The sequence below is a fragment of the Neovison vison genome, chromosome 8 (assembly GCF_020171115.1).
Source record: "Neovison vison isolate M4711 chromosome 8, ASM_NN_V1, whole genome shotgun sequence".
Lineage (NCBI taxonomy): Eukaryota > Metazoa > Chordata > Mammalia > Carnivora > Mustelidae > Neogale > Neogale vison.
This window is the reverse complement of record NC_058098.1, coordinates 63572333-63592342: the sequence shown is the minus strand read 5'-3', so window position 1 is coordinate 63592342 and position 20010 is coordinate 63572333. Positions and strand designations below refer to the sequence as shown.

Sequence of the window (20010 nt, the reverse complement as noted above, 5' to 3'; positions counted from 1 at the left end):
AAGAATATGGGTGCGTTGACTCCAGAAAACAGCCTGGCAGAAGAGGGATAGATTTGGAGGGTTAAACTGAAGATACTCTATTTTATGATGTAAACAAAACATCACTTTTCCTCCATTCCCTGCACACCAAAGAGGCAGTAAACCTCTAGGCTTCTAACTCACACCACAATTTCACAGTTTTGAACCAAAAAAAAAAAAAAAAATGTATTAAACATTTAATATGTTGTAAAGAAATATGGTGACAATTTAACAGATAAAAAAAAAATCCTTCACCATTGACATAACTTGAGGGTATAATTCAACAGCTGCTCACCTGCTCCCCAGTCACATGCACACCCCCAACACAAACAAGTGCTCCTTCATCTTGTGTTGCAAGAATGTTCTTCCACGAAATCTGCAGAACAATTAGAACCACTTTAAACGAGAAGGAAATTAGGAGAATACCTATGTTAACTGAAAAAAGATTCTGTTTAAAGCTAACTAAATTATCGTTTTCTTTCAAGTGTCTGTCTCACAAATGTCAAAATAAGAATACTTAGGGAAAGGAATATAAAAAGAAGCTAGCAGTAGTATTTGATAAACAAAACCTTTTTAAGAGCAAGATGTAACAGAATTTCCTTATCCACTATCCACAAGGGCACTAGTTTGTGACCTTAAATAAACTTGCTTCGAGTGGATAAATAAGTCTTAGAGAGCTAATGCACAGCATAGGAGTTAGAGGCAAATATACTGTATTATAGACTTCAAAGTTGCTAAGGGACTGGGTCTTAATTGTTCTCATCACAACAAAGAAATAATAATTATGTGAGATCATAAAGGTGCTAGCTAATGCTACAATGCTAATCATATTAAATATGTATATTTAATATATAAAGGCATCAAATAAACACATTGTGCAACTTAAGCCTATGTAAGTTATAGGTCAAAATTCTAATTCAAAATTCAAATAAAAGTTAAATTGAAAAGGAATAAGCTGTGACACAAGAGACTCCATTTTATTTCAAAATCTTGAAAGCTAGTAAATTCTAACTAACTCTTCATCTACCCATGAGATTAAAAAAATACATATACACTGCATAACTTGGCAGTGAACAATCACGTAGTTAACACATCAGAAGGATGGAAGGGATATAACAGTGGGGCTTGTCAAACATCAATAAATTGTTTACAATTCTAACAAAGTTGAGAGGAAATTTACCTCACAGTCTTCCCTAAATGTCAGCTAAAAATAGAAAATTATGTTATTTGATTCTGTTGTTTATTTTCACTTTTATCAAATCCTTCGGCTCTTGTGGATAATTACAACACTATGCAGGCTTGCTGTTTATTTCTCTTTTGGAAGAATGAGATATAAGATAAGTAGTCCCAACACTTATTACCTAAGCTGATTAGCAGACTTATTCAAACCACAGTCTCCTATACGCAGTAGAATGAAGATAATATAAATTCAACATTCTAGTCTCATAGCAAAGCATTTGCTTTCTTCCATCTTTTAAATCCATTTCCATGCAGAATCACATATACATATGGCTTGTCTTCATTATTAAGCCAATACAGTCACCATCAAAGGCTGCTAATCATCCAGAAATTAATTCATTTCATTACTTTGCTGGAGGGTCAAATCAACCATATGTTTGGTCCTATAGGAAGAAGTAGAATCTCCAAGCACCTCAATATTGGTAATTATTTGTGTGGGCTCTAGAAGGAAGTGTCTCAAATACAATTATAAAAGCCTATGGTTTCATAAGACTTTACACAGCACATAAAAAATGACAATTACAAGTCCCAATGGTCTTAGACCGATTTAATAAGATTTAACGACTCCACAATTTGTGCATTCCAAAATAGAAATGGTATTGTGGCTCCCATGGTCTACTGAACAGACTAGCAGGCTCTGGATTCCCAGACTTCATTCTGTAGGAATTAATGCAGCCTTGCTTCCACTAATTTCTACTACCTCATAGGTAAATGAACATTGCTTCCAGAAATCCCCTCAATATCTTATACTCCTCATATTTCATATTTCAAGCCATTCTGTTCCTTTTCAGCTCTTTTGGTGCTTCTTATTTCACAATTCTCGAAACAGCTTTCTTCCACATGGTCACTCAGCCAACAAGAAATGACCACATTGACCTAGAGATAAGCTGCTTTCTTGCTCCAGCAACCAGAGTTTTGGTCCTCTCCCACACTGAAAATGTCCTGTTACTTCCTTTCAAAGCAAGAAAATCCCCACCAAAAGGATTGCTAGAGTTTCACCAGGAAACAAATGGGAAGAGAAAAGGTTTGTCAGAGAGACAAATTCCTGGTGTGCCCAGGAATTTAAAACATTGTTGTGAAGGGCAGTTAGATTCACTGGCACTGTCAACCTACAGTCCACTGTAGTCTGTTCTTTAGTGAGTCTTTAGTCCCCCAAATTCAACTACTTAATTATCTTCTTTGTGCTACTTCAGGAACTCAGCAACCTTTTCTAAATTGTTACAGAAAAATACATTCTGATTTCTGATCAAGAGACTTACAGACCATATTTGGAATGTACCAGCTTGTAGTTGTGTATGCATTTAGGATAGTTTATTTCATTATTATTTCATATTACTGTAGTTATAAATTCTTTATATTATAAATTACTGTAGTTATAAATTCTGCTCCATAAAGATATATTCCTCCCAACTCATAGGACAGGCGCTCAGAAAACCAGATATCCTAGAAAGGCACACATTCATATACTAGAAAGTTACATGGTTATTAATAATATGCTATTGATTATAATAAATTATTAATAATAATACATTACTAACAATACCAATAAGAATGTATTAGCGGGGCACGTGGGTGGCTCAGTGGGTTAAAGCCTCTGCCTTCGGCTCAGGTCATGATCCCAGGGTCCTGGGATTGAGCCCCACATTGGGCTGCCTGCTCCGCAGGGAGCCTGCTTCCTCTTCTCTCTGCCTGCCTCTCTGCCTACTTGTGATCTCTGTCTGTCAAATAAATAGATAAAATCTTTAAAAAAAAAAAAGAATGTATTAGCAACAAGTCATACAAGGAATGAAGGTAAAATATTAGATTAAGAGCTGAATTAGAGAGTGATAAGACATATCAATTTCCTTTGAAGAGTGACATGGGTAAAACCAAATATTAACCAATTAGAATGCATAAAGGGAGAGCAGCAATAACACACAATCCAAGGTGATAGTTCACTTTCTGGCCACTAAAACATCTTCAGAAATACCCAACTCATATATTTCTTTTAAATTCTACTTGCAATGTCATCTCTCTTCCTCTCAAAATCTGAGTTCTATGATCTAGGGATCATTACGAATTTAGTCTGAGAGAAGTCAGGTTAGAGTTCCACTTTGTCTCTGCCTCTCTCCTGTCCCTATATTTGCTTTGAGACCCTCTCCAATGAAAGAGCTTAAGAGTATCTTTAGTCAAGCTCAAAAACCAGGAAGTACTCCAATGTTTATAGCAGCAATGGCCACAGTCGCCAAACTATGGAAAGAACCAAGATGAGCTTCAGCGGACGAATGGATAAGGAAAATGTGGTCCATATACACTATGGAGTATTATGCCTCCATCAGAAAGGATGAATACCCAACTTTTGTAGCAACATGGACGGGACTGGAAGAGATTATGCTGAGTGAAATAAGTCAAGCAGAGAGAGTCAATTATCATATGGTTTCACTTATTTGTGGAGCATAACAAATAGCATGGAGGACAAGGGGCGTTAGAGAGGAGTAGGGAATTTGGGTAAATTGGAAGGGGAGGTGAACCATGAGAGACTATGGACTCTGAAAAACAGTCTGAGGGGTTTGAAGTGGCGGGGGGGTGGGAGGTTGGGGTACCAGGTGGTGGGTATTATAGAGGGCACGGCTTGCATGGAGCACTGGGTGTGGTGAAAAAATAATGAATACTGTCTTTCTGAAAATAAATAAATTGGAAAAAAAACAAAAAAACAAAACAAAAAAAAAACGGGAAGTATTTTTGGTTTGGTTTGTTTTGTACTGGTGAGAGTATGGGGAAAATAAAAAAGCCTAGCATAAAATGAATGAGAAACACAGAAAGTTGTAATCATCAAGTAAACACTAACCAACCACCAACTGAAGATCTAAAGCCTACACACTTAAACATATTCATTCATTTATTCATTCATTCATTCATGTAATAAACACATTCAAGTACTTAATATTTGTTCACTACATTTATCCCTAAGATCATCAAAATTGAAAAGAAAAAACAAAGCATGCAATCCATCTAAAAGAATCAAATCCTAACAAAGACAAAACAGTATACATTTTAAGCCATACAACCACTGAGGGAGTAGAAGGAGCTACAGACAGAGCCAACTGTGGAGGAGGTGCGTGTATTAGTGAGTTAGTGTGTCTGGGTGGAAGGGAGAGCCTGCCGCATGAGAAGGACCAGATGGGGATGCAGCTACATGATGGGGAGAAGAGCCATGCCAAGAGGACCTGTGCTTACTGAAGAGGACAGGCCAGGCTCACATCATGCAGTCAGTCATACTTCACATGGGTTGGGTTGTGTGGAGAGTCCGGTGGTAGGATGCTGTCATCCACCTTCTAGCAGAGAGAAGGAAGATTTTCCTGGACATCTCAAGCACAGATCTCTTTACCCCCTTCTAAAAAAAAAAAAGAAAGAAAGAAAGAAAAGAAAAACCAGGCTTTCTAAATTAAAATGCAATCTGTGCTTCTGAAAATAAAGTAACTCAGAGAAAACATAGGAAATTCTCCCATTTTCAAACCACCAAAAAATACCTATTGGACATTTCTCTGTATCACACAGTGTTCTAGGATACTGTCAAGAGAGGTACACTCCAGTATAGAAGACAGACAATAAACAAGAAAATAAGCAGCTAAGCAGGAGTGTTTCCGATAGGAGTAAGTGCTCTGAAGAACCGGAAACAGTACAAGACACAAGGGCAGGGCTGGCCATCTATAGTGGCTGGCAATTTCAGGTCAGGATGCCACTGAAGATGTGCTCTGGAGGTGACAGCTGGCTGTTAAGAAGCAAACCTAGTGGGGAGCCTGGGTGGCTCAGTTGGTTGAGCAACTGCCTTCAGCTCAGGTCATGATCCTGGAGTCTGGGATCGAGTCCCACATTGGGCTCCCAGCTCCACGGGAAGTCTGCTTCTCCCTCTGACCTTCTCCTCACTCATGCTCTCTCTCACTGTCTCTCTCTCTCTCAAATAAATAAATAAAAATAAAATATTTTTAAAAAAAGAAGAAGAAGCAAGCCCAGAAGAGTGTGTGTCCCCAGGCAGAATAAGAGGTCTGCAAGGCACATACAAGTTTCACTTATCGGGTGAACAGAAATAAATGCTTGTGCATGCAGTGGGCTCATAGAGAAGAGCCTTGGTACCCATGGACTCCATTGCCAGTGCGATGGAAAGCCATCTCAACAGGGGAGGGTCACGTTACAGTTCTCATTTTAAACAATTATTCTGTCTGGAGTTTAATGATGGAAGGATGGTGCTCAGCAGAAGAGGAAACAAAGTTTTCATCTAATTAGTCCATGTCTCCATTAGTCAAAGAGAGATGAAGATGGCTCAGAACTAGAGCATCGCCGTGGATTTTGAGAGTAGAGAAAAATGGCTGGATTTGGAGGCCTCTGAGTTTATGCTGAGGGGAACCTGCCAGGAATGGATGGAAGGCACACAGGGATGCAAAAGGATTTATGAGAACTCTTGGTTTTCTATTGAACATTTGTAAGATTAATGGGAACAAGGATTGGAGAATAGAAAATGCCAGAGGGTAGAGTGTGTGTGTGTGTGTGTGTATGTGTGTGTGTGTGTGTGTGTGTGTGTGTGTGTCTGTGTGAGTAGGTGAGGGGAATATGAATGAAGGACCTAATTTTGGACATGTTAGATTTGAAATATGGACAACACATCTAAGATATGTCAAATAGGCACTTGTTTTATTTAGGGGGGAAATAAGTGAGTAGGGCAACTGGGGACAGGAATACCCAAGAAAACTCTAATACATGGAACAAATGCAGAATTAGGGGTATAGATTAAGAAGAAATATAGGATTTCTTGAAAAGCACTGGTATGGATTTCATGAAAATGAGAGAATCCAGAAAAGTAAACTCAGCTCTCATTTTTTTTCCTTCTAAGAGTGTTTACTAACCCTCAGCTCAACTAGTAAAGAGCTACAAGACTGAGCCAATGGGAATAAGGTCAAAGCACAAACATGCCCAGTGGTAATTTGAATTAACAGTCAGCCTCATATTACCCGGGGACAACTAATGCTAACTCTTAAAATATGAAAATAAATGAGGCACCTCTTGAAGTCACAGTTCTTACCACCTGGGTGATCCAGATAACATCAAACTTTAAACTTGGAATAAGGTCATCCACAAACCAATAGCATCCCCAAGTGCCTGATAGAGAAAAATACAAATCCTCCTTAGAAGAATGTATTTTCATCTTGGGCCTCACGTTATTCCTACAAATAATATTTAAAATGCAATAATCAACCACTGTACACCTAGAGTCTGGAACACTGACAACACCAAATGCTGACAAGAATGTAGGACAACATAGCATGGAGGACAAGGGGCATTAGAGAGGAGTAGGGAATTTGGGTGAATTGGAAGGGGAGGTGAACCATGAGAGACTATGGACCTGAAAAACAGTCTGAGGGGTTTGAAGTGGCGGGGGGGTGGGAGGTTGGGGTACCAGGTGGTGGGTATTATAGAGGGCATGGCTTGCATGGAGCACTGGGTGTGGTGAAAAAATAATGAATACTGTTTTTCTGAAAATAAATAAATTGGAAAAAAAAACAAAACAAAACAAAACAAAAAGAATGTAGGACAACAAAAACTCTCGTAAATACAAAGAGTGGAAATACAAAATGGCACAGCCACATTGAAAGATAGTTTGACAGTTTCTTACAAAACTAAATATACTCTTAACCATACCATCCATCATTGGTATTTACCCACAGGAGTTAAAAATGTATGTCCACACAAAAAAATCTGCACATCGATGTTCACAGGAGCATTACTCATAACTATCAAAACTCGGAAGCAACCAAGCTATCCTTCAGTAGATGAAGGGATAAACCGGGGTTCCAGAAAATGGAATATCATTCAGTGCGAAAACAACAACAACAACAAACAAACGAGCAACAACAAAAAACAACTATCAGGCCATGAAAAGTGGAGGAACTTTAAACTATTTTGGTGAGCGATACTGGTAATGAAGTGCTATGCTATGCATGTATAGGGTAAGGGCATACGTAGGAAATCTCCGTACCTTCCTCTTAACTTTATTGTCAACCTGAAACTCAAAAAAACTAAGTCTTAAAAAAAAAAAAATACAGTAACCAGCACACAAAGATAACCTGGTACAAACAGACACACACACAGCGCAATAAAGAAGAGCAGAGAAGAAGGAAAACCTATAAAGACCAGATATTGAAATTATTAGATATAACTTTTTTAAAAAATTACAATTACTAAATAAGAAAATTAAAATCAAGCTAAAAGTTATCTACGGAAGACAAAAAAACTGTAACAAATGATATAAGAAATCTGAAAAAAAATCTAACTAAAAAATACAAAAGCCATAAACATGGTCACAAAGTATGAATATGACAGCAGATTAGATACAGATGAAGAAAGGATTGATGAACTGGTAAATAAGTTATTAAAATATCAAATATGCAATACACAGTGACAAAAGAGGTAAGAAAATCAAGAGAGCAGAAAAGGGCAGAAAATACTTTTTAAGTCTGCATCAAAAAAAAAGGAGATAGTAAAATACAGGCAATGTTTTAAAAAAATGATACCTGAATGTTTTCAGAATTGAAAAAGGAATCAATTTGCTCTGTTGTTTTTTTCCTCATTTCTTGAACTGACTGCTTAGCTAATTGATATTTAATGTTTTTTTATTTTTCTAATACGTTTTTGAAAGATATAACTCTCATTCTCAGAACTGGTTTTACTATAGTGTACATTTTAAAATATTATGATACTTTTCTCATTTTCTTAATTTCCATCATGACATTTTTTTATAACTAATGGATTACTTTGAAATGTGTTTTATCTAAATATTTTCATAAACATCTGATATTTTTTGAGCTCATGCCAATTCTTTATTTTTCTGATTTTATTGCATTGTAGTCAGAGAAGATGGTTATATATATAAATATAAATTTATACAGTTATATATAATATAAATTATATATTATATATAATATATTAAATATAAAATATATTTTTATAAATTTATATGGTTATATATGATAAATTCTTAGGGATTTGTTGAAATTTTTTTCAATGAAATATATATTTTTTGAAAAGTTCTGTATGTACTTAAAATAATTATATTCTTTGTCAAAAGCAAAACTTTATATAAAATCATTAAATCAAAGTTTGTCAATTGTGTTTTTCTAATTTCTATGATTTTTTTTGTAAGTTTGAACCATCATTCTCTGGGAAGCATAGTTAAACCTCACACTATCATTGTGGCTTTGCCAATTTCTTCTATTTTCCTGTAAGCTATTTCTTTAATTATTTGGCAATTTTATCTCATATGCATGCAATCATTATTGCTATGACTTCTTAGGGAATTTTTGCCTCCCTTTCATAAGAAATGTTTCCTTTCCTTTGCTTTTCTGTTTTTGTCTTATATTCTCTTTTGGTTATTACTAATATTTCTACATCATCTTATTTTAGTATATAGCTGGCATATATTTTGTATTTATTGTTTTTCAACATTTTTGTATCCTTACATTGTAAATGTGCTTCTTGTAAACATCAAATAGCTAGATATTAATCCAATCTGTTTATGTCTGTCATTTAATTTGTGTTTACCCCTTTCATTGTATGATTTTGATATATCTGAACTTTTTTGTGTGATCTTATTTGTGGGTTTTAAATATGTATTTTTATTACTTCTCTTCTTTTCTCTTTCTACAAGGATGGTCGAACTATATATTTCCCATCTTTCCCTCTACTCATTTAGTAATCATGCATTATATTTTTACCATTTGTGCATTTACTCTTGTTTTTCACATATATACTTAAAATTATATTTTCCAAATAAGTACAAATAAATCAATATCTCTATCTTCTTATCAAACAACACAGAAGGGTGGCAATAATTTAACTTCCCTCTCAATTTTCCACATTCCTAATCCCCACCTCACATGATTAGTATTCTATTCTTTATTTCTATATGGCTTATAAATTCACACACACTCTGGTTTTTTCACTATTGTTGTCATTAATAATTATTTTACTCTTCAGTGAATATGTACTTAAATACATCACCATGTTCTGCACATTTGTTTCTGCTTACTATTACTTCCTGCATCCCACTCTTTCTTTATAAATTCATTATTCTTATTTAAGTACATTATTTGTATATTTCATATATCTTGCTATAAGTCTTTAAGTAATAATATTTACAAACCTATCTATTTTTCTCCCTTCACTCTTAAATATTCATTCAACTCAGCATTCTAAGTTCACAACATTATTCCTCAGGACCTTAAATATTTTCTTCCATTGTCTCGTCTTCTTTTATTTCTGATGCAAACACTACTGTCTTTTCACTGTTATTTATTTATCATTACTCTGATTTCTCCCTGGTGGGTTTTAGAATTTTTCTCTTGATGTTTTTCAGTTTCTTTACGTGTGTGTGTGTGTGTGTGTGTGTGTGTGTAGAATTTACTTATTTCATTATAAATTTTTTTAACATCTTAATTTAATTTTATTTTTTTTCAGTGTTCCAAGATTCATAAATGAATCTTGGATTCAATGAATGAATGATTTACTCAATTAATCTTGGTACCATTATAATATTTCAATCTGATGGGTATTTTTTTCCACTTCTGGAAAGCTCTCAACATTATCTTTTTTTAAATTATTTATTTATTTTTAGCATAACAGTATTCATTGTTTTTTCACCACACCCAATGCCCCATGCAATCCGTGCCCTCTATAATACCCACCACCTGGTACCCCAACCTCCCACCCCCCGCCACTTCAAACCCCTCAGATTGTTTTTCAGAGTCTATAGTCTCTCATGGTTCACCTCCCCTTCCAATTTCCCCCAACTCCCTTCTCCTCTCTAACTCCCCATGTCCTCCATGCTATTTGTAATGCTCCACAAATAAGTGAAACCATATGATAATTGACTCTCTCTGCAACATGGACAGGACTGGAAGAGATTATGCTGAGTGAAATAAGTCAACATTATCTTTTTGGACGTTGCCTCTACTACTGTCTCCATCACCTGCAGGGACTCCATTACAGGTGTGCTGGGACTGTTCATTTTGTCTTCCATACCTCTTAACTTTTCTATTTTTCACATCATTATTTTTCAATGCTGATTTCTGAAAGATTTATCTGATCTATCTACCCCTTTATTGATTCTCCCTACAGTTTTGTCTAATGAATCAGTAAACCCTCTAGTGATTTTTTTTAATTCCCAGATTTTGAGTTATTTTTTATACCCGTTTCTTCTATTTCATAACTTCTTATCCTTAGGTCATATTCTCCTTTATCCCTTTTGACTTTTAAACATACTCGTTTAAGCTGTGTTCATAGTCTTCTCTTATCACTTCTCCTTTAGACACGCACTTACAATTTGGAGTCAGAGCAGGGGTAGTACCATAGATCAACGTTCATGGAGCCAGTTCTATCAAACATTGCACCATTCCTCTGTATGATCTCATTTCACATCATTGTTCTCCATGACTATTCTTTCTCTGGGTCTTAGAAATTTTTCTGTGTAGTTCTTTATTTGCCCAAAACCTATTGTGGGTTCTGGGGCTAAATCTCTGGGAGAGCGTAACTCTGTGAGTTCAACAACTGAAAGTTCCACAGGCCTGGTCGTAGATAATTCTGCATACAGTCAATGACCAAGGGTGGTCAGTTTGCTCTTTACTTGGACCCCAGCCTCATGGGTAGATAGCCCAGTTCCTATTCAAAGACGTAATAATTCCCCCAGCTCCTAGTTTCAACCTAGGCACTGAGGTTTTTTCCTGCTTAGTGTGAACCCACACATATGTTCCCCATTCATACAGTTGTCAAAAGCTCTGTATGAAGGTCCCTTATCTAGAGGCTGGTTCAGTTCAGCTTCTCCTCCCTTCTACTGTCTCCCTACCTTGATCTTGAATCTTCAAAAATATTTTTAAATATTTCATCCACAATTTCTTTGCATTCAGAATAGTATAAGGAGATCTGTTATGCTCAACCCATCAACATGACTGGAAGTCAAGAGCTCTTTCAAAAGAAATATCCCATTTGTGTTAAATCTTGAAGTGTATCTGCCTGTCCCAGCTTCATACTGAGTACAGACATATCTGTGGGTGAAGTTAAGTGACAGCATACTCAGGTTTCTATCTGTTTCCACCAGTGTATACAGGAGTCAAGGAGTCTCCTGGATAAAGAGTTCCTGCCTTATTCAAAAGCAGTTTTCAGAGTCCTAAAAAGAATCAGGATTGAAGAGTGATGGGTACATCATTAACTAAATCATAGTGTGGATTTCAGGGACCCCCAACTGGTCCAGCAACTTTGTGGGAGGTACAGTACTGGAAAGCAAGATGATGCATAAATTAAAATCTCTCAGGTCAAGCAACCATGTAGCAAAGCCCCTCTGTAAGGGTGAACTTCAGAAAAGGAGATGATATTTCCCATTAAGTAAAACAAGGCAAGCTCTAGCAATAGCTTTCCAGACAGTAGAAATAACAGGGCATCATGATGGGCACATCCCTGTGTCCCAGATAGTGACTCCCACAAAGCAGAAGATACATTGCCTGGCACTTGGCATGTATTAGGTTTAAATAGATGGTTTCTGGCCAAGTGAAGAGGTTGAGGGTATTGGGCTGAGTGGCTGTGGACAAGGAACTTGTAACAGAGACAGGGTGAAATGGTCAAAATGGCCCTAATGGGGATAGAGAGCAGGTGAATGGAACTAAGTGACAGTGAAGACAGAGACTACACCCTAGACAGTCTAGGAGCCCAAAGAGATGGTCTCTCATCACATGCGTGTTTTCTAAGGAGCCTCATAAAGGAGCTGAAGGCCCACTGCCATGTCAATGGGAACTTGTTAACAAGGCAAATTCAATTCCAGATCCCAAGGTGTCTCCATTGTACCAGAGATAAGAGGAGATCTTTTATCCTCTTGTGTGATGGGAAAAACATCTCCAGATACTTAGGAAAAACAGTGCCCTACAGAAGTTGAAATAAGACCAATACCAAGTGAGGAGACCAGAGAAATAGATCCTTTCACGTGTTCCTATTTCACTAGCTCAGCAAGTGAGAAAGGCAGTGTGTCCCTTTGTACAAACAAGGGAACTGAAGCTTGAAGTTGAGTTACTCACTTAGAGGAACCAGTTTAGAAAGAGCCAGAATCTGTATGAGTTCTAGTAGTTTGGGGGTGGAATGCAAGTTGGTGCAGCCTCTTTGGAGAACAGTGTGGAGATTCCTCAAGAAATTAAAAATAGAGCTTCCCTATGACCCTGCCATTGCACTCCTGGGTATTTACCCCAAAGACACAGATGTCGTGAAAAGAAGGGCCATCTGTACCCCAATGTTTATAGCAGCAATGGCCACGGTCGCCAAACTATGGAAAGAACCAAGATGCACTTCAACGGATGAATGGATAAGGAAGATGTGGTCCATATACACTATGGAATATTATGCCTCCATCAGAAAGGATGAATACCCAACTTTTGTAGCAACATGGATGGGACTGGAAGAGATTATGCTGAGTGAAATAAGTCAAGCAGAGAGAGTCAATTATCATATGGTTTCACTTATTTGTGGAGCTTAACAAATAGCATGGAGGACAAGGGGCGTTAGAGAGGAGAAGGGAATTTGGGTAAATTGGAAGGGGAGGTAAACCATGAGAGACTATGGACTCTGAAAAACAATCTGAGGGGTTTGAAGTGGCAGGGGGGTGGGAGGTTGGGGTACCAGGTGGTGGGTATTATAGAGGGCATGGATTGCATGGAGCACTGGGTGTGGTGAAAAAAATATTAAATACTCTTTTTCTGAAAATAAATAAATTGAAGGAAAAAAAAAGAGCCAGAATCTGAATTCACATCCACCTCATTCCAGAGCTAATACCCCTTCCCCTTACATTTTCCTGTGTCGATTCCTTGAAACAGTACATATATTACACTCAAATCTACATTTTCTCATTCATCATGATTGGTTTTAGCTGCTGAAAATCCAGTGAGTGGGGAGCATATAGGAACATTTTGCAATCACTTCCATCTTATGTTTTCACAATGTGGATGGAAATGTGCAACAAGATCAGCATTTCCTAGGCAGCAAGGTGTCCTTTAGGTATGGTAGCCCTCATTATACTCTGTAGTCATTAGCTTCTTTACTATGTACTTTCCATTCTTTCTCCAAGACCCACCTTCCATGACTACTTCGAGGAAGGCATGTATGTCTTTTTAGCTTGCATCCCTAGCACCTTGCAACTACTGCCCACAGAGCATGAACTTGAAATATTTTAGGAATGAATGAATAATCAGGGCAATGGTCTGTGTAATGCAATAATTACTAAAGGGGATTTTTTTTTAGAGTGTCTAACTTTTACCCTAGTTATAACTTAAAGTCAGGAAGTTACTGGATTCTTTTGCTTATTACATGATTTTTTTGAATGCTCTCGTAATTTAATGCTTTTCTATATAAGCATCTGAAGACAATAAGTAGTCGATCTGTTGTTTCACCCTTGGCTGATGATTTTCAATCTGGAAGGAGCTTTTTAAGTCAGATAGCCAATTTAGTTCTTTTACCATTGATTAAATTTTGACTTAAAACATTCTTAAGAGTTTAAGTGACCTACTTACACTTCCCTGGATGGACAACAAGAGTTAAGGTGGGAATGCAGACCTCACAGTTCCCTGCATGGAGTTCATTTGCTCTCACAGGCTGTCTTCTAATTTCGAACCACCTGGTATTTTTCATTCCCCAGAGAAAACTCATCTGTCCGTTCCAGAGAATACAAGTGTTGGTTAGATTCAATTAAATTTCCTAGGCACCCACACAGCAGGAAAACCAAGTTATGTTAACCTGCATTTAAATTGCTAAAATAAGGTCAGAACCATTTGTACATGTGAACACACACACACACACACACACAAATACACCAGTACTGAGCTACTGAAGGCTTGACATTGTGGAAATGTTCCATGAACTGAAGCCTCATTTTGGAGCAACCAAGGATTTTTTTCTCTGTCTAATTCCCAGACATAGTGACAGGAGAGCCAAGCACAGAGAGCATCCGCCTGCTTGGCAGACCCCAGAGAGCTCTGAATTCTGGAAACAGAGATCTCAACACAGATTCTCCAGCATTACTGGTCCTCAGACCCAGTCACCACTCAGTGTTTCAGGAAAGTTCAGCAGATACCAGGCCCCTTCCCGGTCCTGCAGCTGCCCCCTGTCCTGTGGACCCAGAGTCTCCTGCACGAGAGGACAAGGAGCATGCCCAACAGAATGTGCCAGTTTCTGCATTCCATCCCCATTCCCTCCTGGTGTGGTGTTGGACCTGGTAAGACCAAGTTTGTGCTAACAGTTGGCCCTTGGAAATCATGAAACAGCCATAAATCCTCTTACGATAAATGACTGCTGGAGAAAGTACTGCATTCACGTGCACACTTATGGATCATTCTAGAACTTTTCCCTCTGTATAATTTTATTATAACTTCACTTTTCACAAAATATTTTAAATAAAATCTTAGCAAGTTTCCATTAAAGTCGAAAAACAGCATCATATATTTCCATTAACTCTTTTTTTTTTGAAGATTTTTATTTATTCATTTGACAGACAGAGATCACAAGTAGGCAGAGAAGCAGGCAGAGAGAGAGGAGGAAGCAGGCTCCCCGCTGAGCAGAGAGCCTGATGCGGGGCTTGACCCCAGGACCCTGAGATCATGACCCAAGCCAAAGGCAGAGGCTTTAACCACTGAGCCACCCAGGCGCCCCTCCATTAACTCTAGGTAGAATTAATTTTATCTGCATTCATGGTTGCAACTTATTTAATGTGTGTTATTAAGAATGTACAACTAGTAAATATCTGGCTTGCCCTTTAGGGTTAAGATTTCAAAATATTAAGCAGCAATCACATTGCTTCCCTGGGCTCAAGATCCATGCTAAGAATATTTTCTACAGTGAAAAGCACACTAATCAGAAACATAGAACAATTTTCCTTTCTGCCACCCAAGCATTCCTGAAGAGAATGACATTTAATTGAAGGACTGGAACATCATCTCAACAGAAACAATTTTGATTGCCAGGCAGGTTCAGTTAAGCAATAATCATTCTCTGCATTGGGATCAGAGAAGCAACATGGAAGAGGTGAGCAGATCTTGGGGAAATTACCTGGGTAGGCTCTGTAGGAAGAAGTCATAGAAATTGGATCCATGCCTTGCATGGGAATCTAAGTCCCTCTGATAGGGAGAGGAGAACAAATCTCTACCTTTATGGAAAGCAGTGACAAAGACAAAAAGTCCAGGGAAGCACTTTGTGGATTTCCAAACCAAGGTCAGGGTCAATTCACACAGTGAGCCAGATTGCTGAATAACTAATAATAATAATGTGTAGAAATACCCTCTGACCCACTGACATTTCAACGGAATTAACACTTAGAGAGGGAGAGCGCTCCTGAGAAAAGTCTGTGGGGTGTATGCTAATGGAACATCTAATTACATCACCTGTCCACCAGCAAGCACCCCAGCATCTCCCCCACCAAGAAGAGGTGGGAGAAGGAGAAGCTGGGAAAACCAGGGCAGTGCTGACACAAAGATGTGATGCTCACAGAAGAGATGTTGATGAAATACAGCATCTCAACAGGCACCGAAATTGAATTCAAGGAACAAAGCAGACACGCCATTAGCACTTACGAAGCAGAACACTTGCAAAGAACAGAGGTGAATGAGAAAGTGAGATGAGGGAAAATGAGTGTTTGTATATACAGACATATTCACTTGAGATCACACTTTTGTAAAACAGACATTAATTTTAAAATGGAACCTGTGTTTGAGTGTAGATATAGGTCTTTATTGGTAAGTGAGCATGGGTCCTTGGAGAACAGAAAGGATGGGAAACAGGTTGCCAGCACAGTTCACAGGGAATGGATAGGGAGAGGGAACAGCATGCATGCACAGTTGAGCCCCATGGGCACACCCACAAACACACGTGCTCATGCACACACACTACTGTAAATAACATAGCTTGCATGGTGTGAATTAAAGATGTGCATATATATGCATAAAGTAAAGCATGAAGAAATGACGATGAGTCACTGTTGATGCTGGTGATCTCAGAGGGTAGAATTTCAGAGGATTTCATTTTCTTCCCTACGTATTTCCTGCATTCTTTGAACATCTAATCATGCACAAAGGCTACAGGAATAATTACCCATTAATTATGTTATCATGAAAAAAAAACAGTTAAATATTTTCATTGTGAGAACGTCTTACCCTGGAGTCACCATGATTTCAAAACACTAAGGAAGTAGCAGCCAGTTTGTCATTGACTTGGGCCACTCTCCTTAATAACTAAGCCCCATCCCCGCCAGAATGCAAATCATTTCCACCCATCTCCCTCCCCAGAGAAGTAACCAATTTTCTCAATATCAAAGCTCATCTACGATCATGAAATTCACTACATTCTGAAGCAAATTTTTATATCTGGGTAAATATAATTGCACATGACAACTTCTCTCACTGAGCAAAGCCTGAGAATCATTTCAAAAAGTCTGTTTTCTCTGGCTCCCTCCTCTGTTCCTCTCCTTCCCCTCCAAGTCTTCTCCTTCTAGTTTCTTCTCTGATACTATTAACCCTGGCAGAGCTGTTCTGACCAGAAAAAATATATTAAGACATCCAGATTTCTTTGCAAACACAATCTATATCTTGATGGTATCTCTAACACCTTAAAAGATTCACTATCTTTCATGACCGCTCCTTTGCTGGGTTTATCTGGATATCTGCTCATTGTGGACCATTACAGGCTAAGTTGTGTCTCCTCAGAATATGTATGTTGCAGTGCTAATCCTCAGTACCTCCAAATGTGACTGTATTTGGAGACAGAGCCTGTAATAGAAGTGATCAAGTTAAAATAAGACATTAGTGTTGGCCCTAATTCAATCTGACAGGGGTCCTTATAAGAAGAGGGAATTTGGATACACTGAGAGGCCCCAGGGATTGCAGACATCTGCAAGCCAATGGGAGATGGTTCAGGAGAAACCAAATCAGCTGACACCTTGATCTTGGACTTCCAACCACCAAGACTGTGAGAAAATAAACGTCTGTTGGTTAAGCCCCCCAGCCTGGGGTTAACCCAGAGAGTTATGACAGAGGGAGCTGATCGATGCAGGTACAATATTGTGCCTCATCCCCAAGCCGGGAGTGGTCCTGATTCTCTTCCCCGATGCACCCCGCAACTGAAGGTTACAGCCAATCTCATGGGCTCCACCTCCCAAATCTGTCTCACAGCAGAATCCAAGCGCCGAGCCCCACTCCCCACAAGAGCACTGCCAGCCTGAATGCCTACAGCTGATCATCACAGAGAAGTTCCAAGTCACAGATCAGACAACACTGCAGCTGCCTCTAATTTTGGTTAAGATAAAGTCCAAGCTTATTCACATGGCCTGTTGGTCCTGGGTGACCTGGTCCCTCGTGAGCACGCACTGCCGTCCTCTAACAACTAGTCCCAGCCTAATAACTACTCTCGGCCATACCTGCGCTTTCTCCTGGCCGGAACACTAAGCTATTCAGGTTCAGAGCTTTACACCGGCTGTCCTCTGTGCCTGCCCGCCTCCCTCCCCGCCGCCTACTCCGGGTTGGCTCCCATCTCTCCCTTGGATCTCAAGAAAGACCTCTGACCACCCAATCGAAAGGGGCTCCCTGTTCCACCAGCTACTCACTTATTCTCCCTATGTGCCTCGTTTTATTTTCTTCAGGCTCTGATTCCTGTTTACAAGGGGCTCTTTATCTACTTGTACCTTTGTCTCTTTTCTACCTCCTGCCACTGAAATGCAAGCATCTGAGGGCGCTGGCCTTGGGGATCAAAAGCGGCAACAACCCCAGTACGGGGGTGAGACTCCCACTCACTGCTCCATGAATGCATTTGTGTTTGTGCCCAGCGCCTGGAACCTGATAGGAGCTCAGAGCTCTTCATAGAGTACATGGGTAATAAAACCAGGTCTTGAACATGTGGGGAAAAAAAAATGTCGTTAGTGAGATGAAGATGAGCATACTAACTGTTTCTTTAAAGGGATCATTTGTCTTTGGATTCCATTCTTGTTTAATCTAAATCCTGAATTACTGATCAGACACAATCAGTTTGGATTACTCTCATGAGCCCCATCACAAGAAGGTTTTTGGCTTAAGATATTGTCAGGAATATTGTCAGCCTCCTTTTTTAATGAAGCAACTTTAGGTATTATCTCAAAAGCTTCTCAAAAATACCATGCTGGGAATTAGGTTTATAAAATTCTTTTTCTTAGTAAATAACATAAGGAACATTTTTGTCATGTACATAGGAAAAAATCAGATATTTAATGTACATACATCATGGGCACTATAAGAAGCCCTGTGCCACTGTAGCAACACCCAGAGAATACAGGTAACTCCATAGTCAGAGTAAAATAAATTTGGTTTCGGCCCTCTTGGGGCAAAGGATGCTATGTCCTGGTTTGTTACAGAGATCTTAGTGAAGATTTTGAACAAACTACTTTATTTCCAGTAAAAAGATACAGTATCATCTTGTTTTGCCCCTTGACCTTATTCTTTGTCCCACCTGGAGGCCTGGCACAATCTTCTTGCAACCCTGCATGCAAAAGCCTCGGGCAAAAGCCTCGTGCAAAGAACAGAGCAGGGAAAGAGAACAGTTTCCTTGTTGGTCACTTTGTGGGGCTCCATGCAACTGCCTGCAGACCACGAAGGAGAAAAAGTAGCTGCCTATTTGATTAAGCCTCTGCAGGAACAGTTCTGTGACAACAGCTGAAAATAACCCCAATCAATAACAATGTCCACAAAAATGAAAAAAAAAATTTTTTTTTTTTTACTCCACAAGTATTTACCCAGTTCCTGTTTTGTGTGGAAGACTGTTCCAAGATTTAGGTAAACCCCAGTGACCAGGGTAGACACCACCCCTGCCTTCCAGAACTCACAGTGAGAGTTAGAGAACCAAGCCAAGAATTCTTTTAACCAAAGAATACAGAAAGATATCCTCCTGGCATATGACTTTGTGCATGTTTCCTTCTTTCCCCACAGTTCCTGACTACTTGCTTCATCAGTCAGAAGCATTGCATTATAAAAGGAATGCAAAGAACAAGATATGGTTAATGTTCTGTTTTTAAATTTCCAAATGTATGTGTGTGTAGAGAACAACTCCAGGGGGCATCATTCACACAGACTGTGTGCACATGATGCCTTCTGTGTGTGTGCAGCACAGTGGTCCTGGCCCTGCTCAAAAGGACAGCCCCATATTGATAGCCCAGGACACAAAGTGTCCCTCCTAAATAAATAAATAGAATGTGGTGATGGGATTATCAAAAACACAGAATGGTATAAAAAGAGGAGAAAACCACAAATATTAGAATCAGGATGAGGCCATATTACAATAGTGGAAAAATCCACTCTGGTGCTATTCCTTTAAATAAAACCTCTGGCCTCTCTACTCTATTGTCCCTTCCATGGGCATTTGCCATGTCTTTGCCAAGTGCCTGCCTCTCCCAGCCTGCTAAGATCCCATATTCCACCATGCACTCCAGCAGCCAGACCTAGCAGGGGATCCAGATAATCTTAAATGAAGAGTACTGGATTCCTGGTGAGGTCATGGAAGTCCCATATTGGTACAGCGTGGGGGAAATGCCCATGGGACAGTGATTTGGGAAATTCACATTCTGCATCAGAAATTTGCAAGAGCTCCATAAGAGGACTCGTTGATCGAACCCAGGGACACCCTGTCTCCCACTATTCACAAGAGAGGTCATCTGGGAAAGGCTACCTGCCCTGCTGTGTCCAG

General features: G+C 38.9%; 1 long non-coding RNA gene across 1 annotated transcript in view; it reads right to left on the bottom strand.

Moving 5' to 3' along the window:
* Positions 1-20010, bottom strand: part of LOC122916414 — a 91464-nt gene that overhangs the window by 52619 nt on the left and 18835 nt on the right. Inside the window, exon 4 of the long non-coding RNA XR_006386195.1 lies at positions 314-394. This is a non-coding gene — a long non-coding RNA (uncharacterized LOC122916414). The remainder of the gene's footprint in view (positions 1-313; positions 395-20010) is intronic.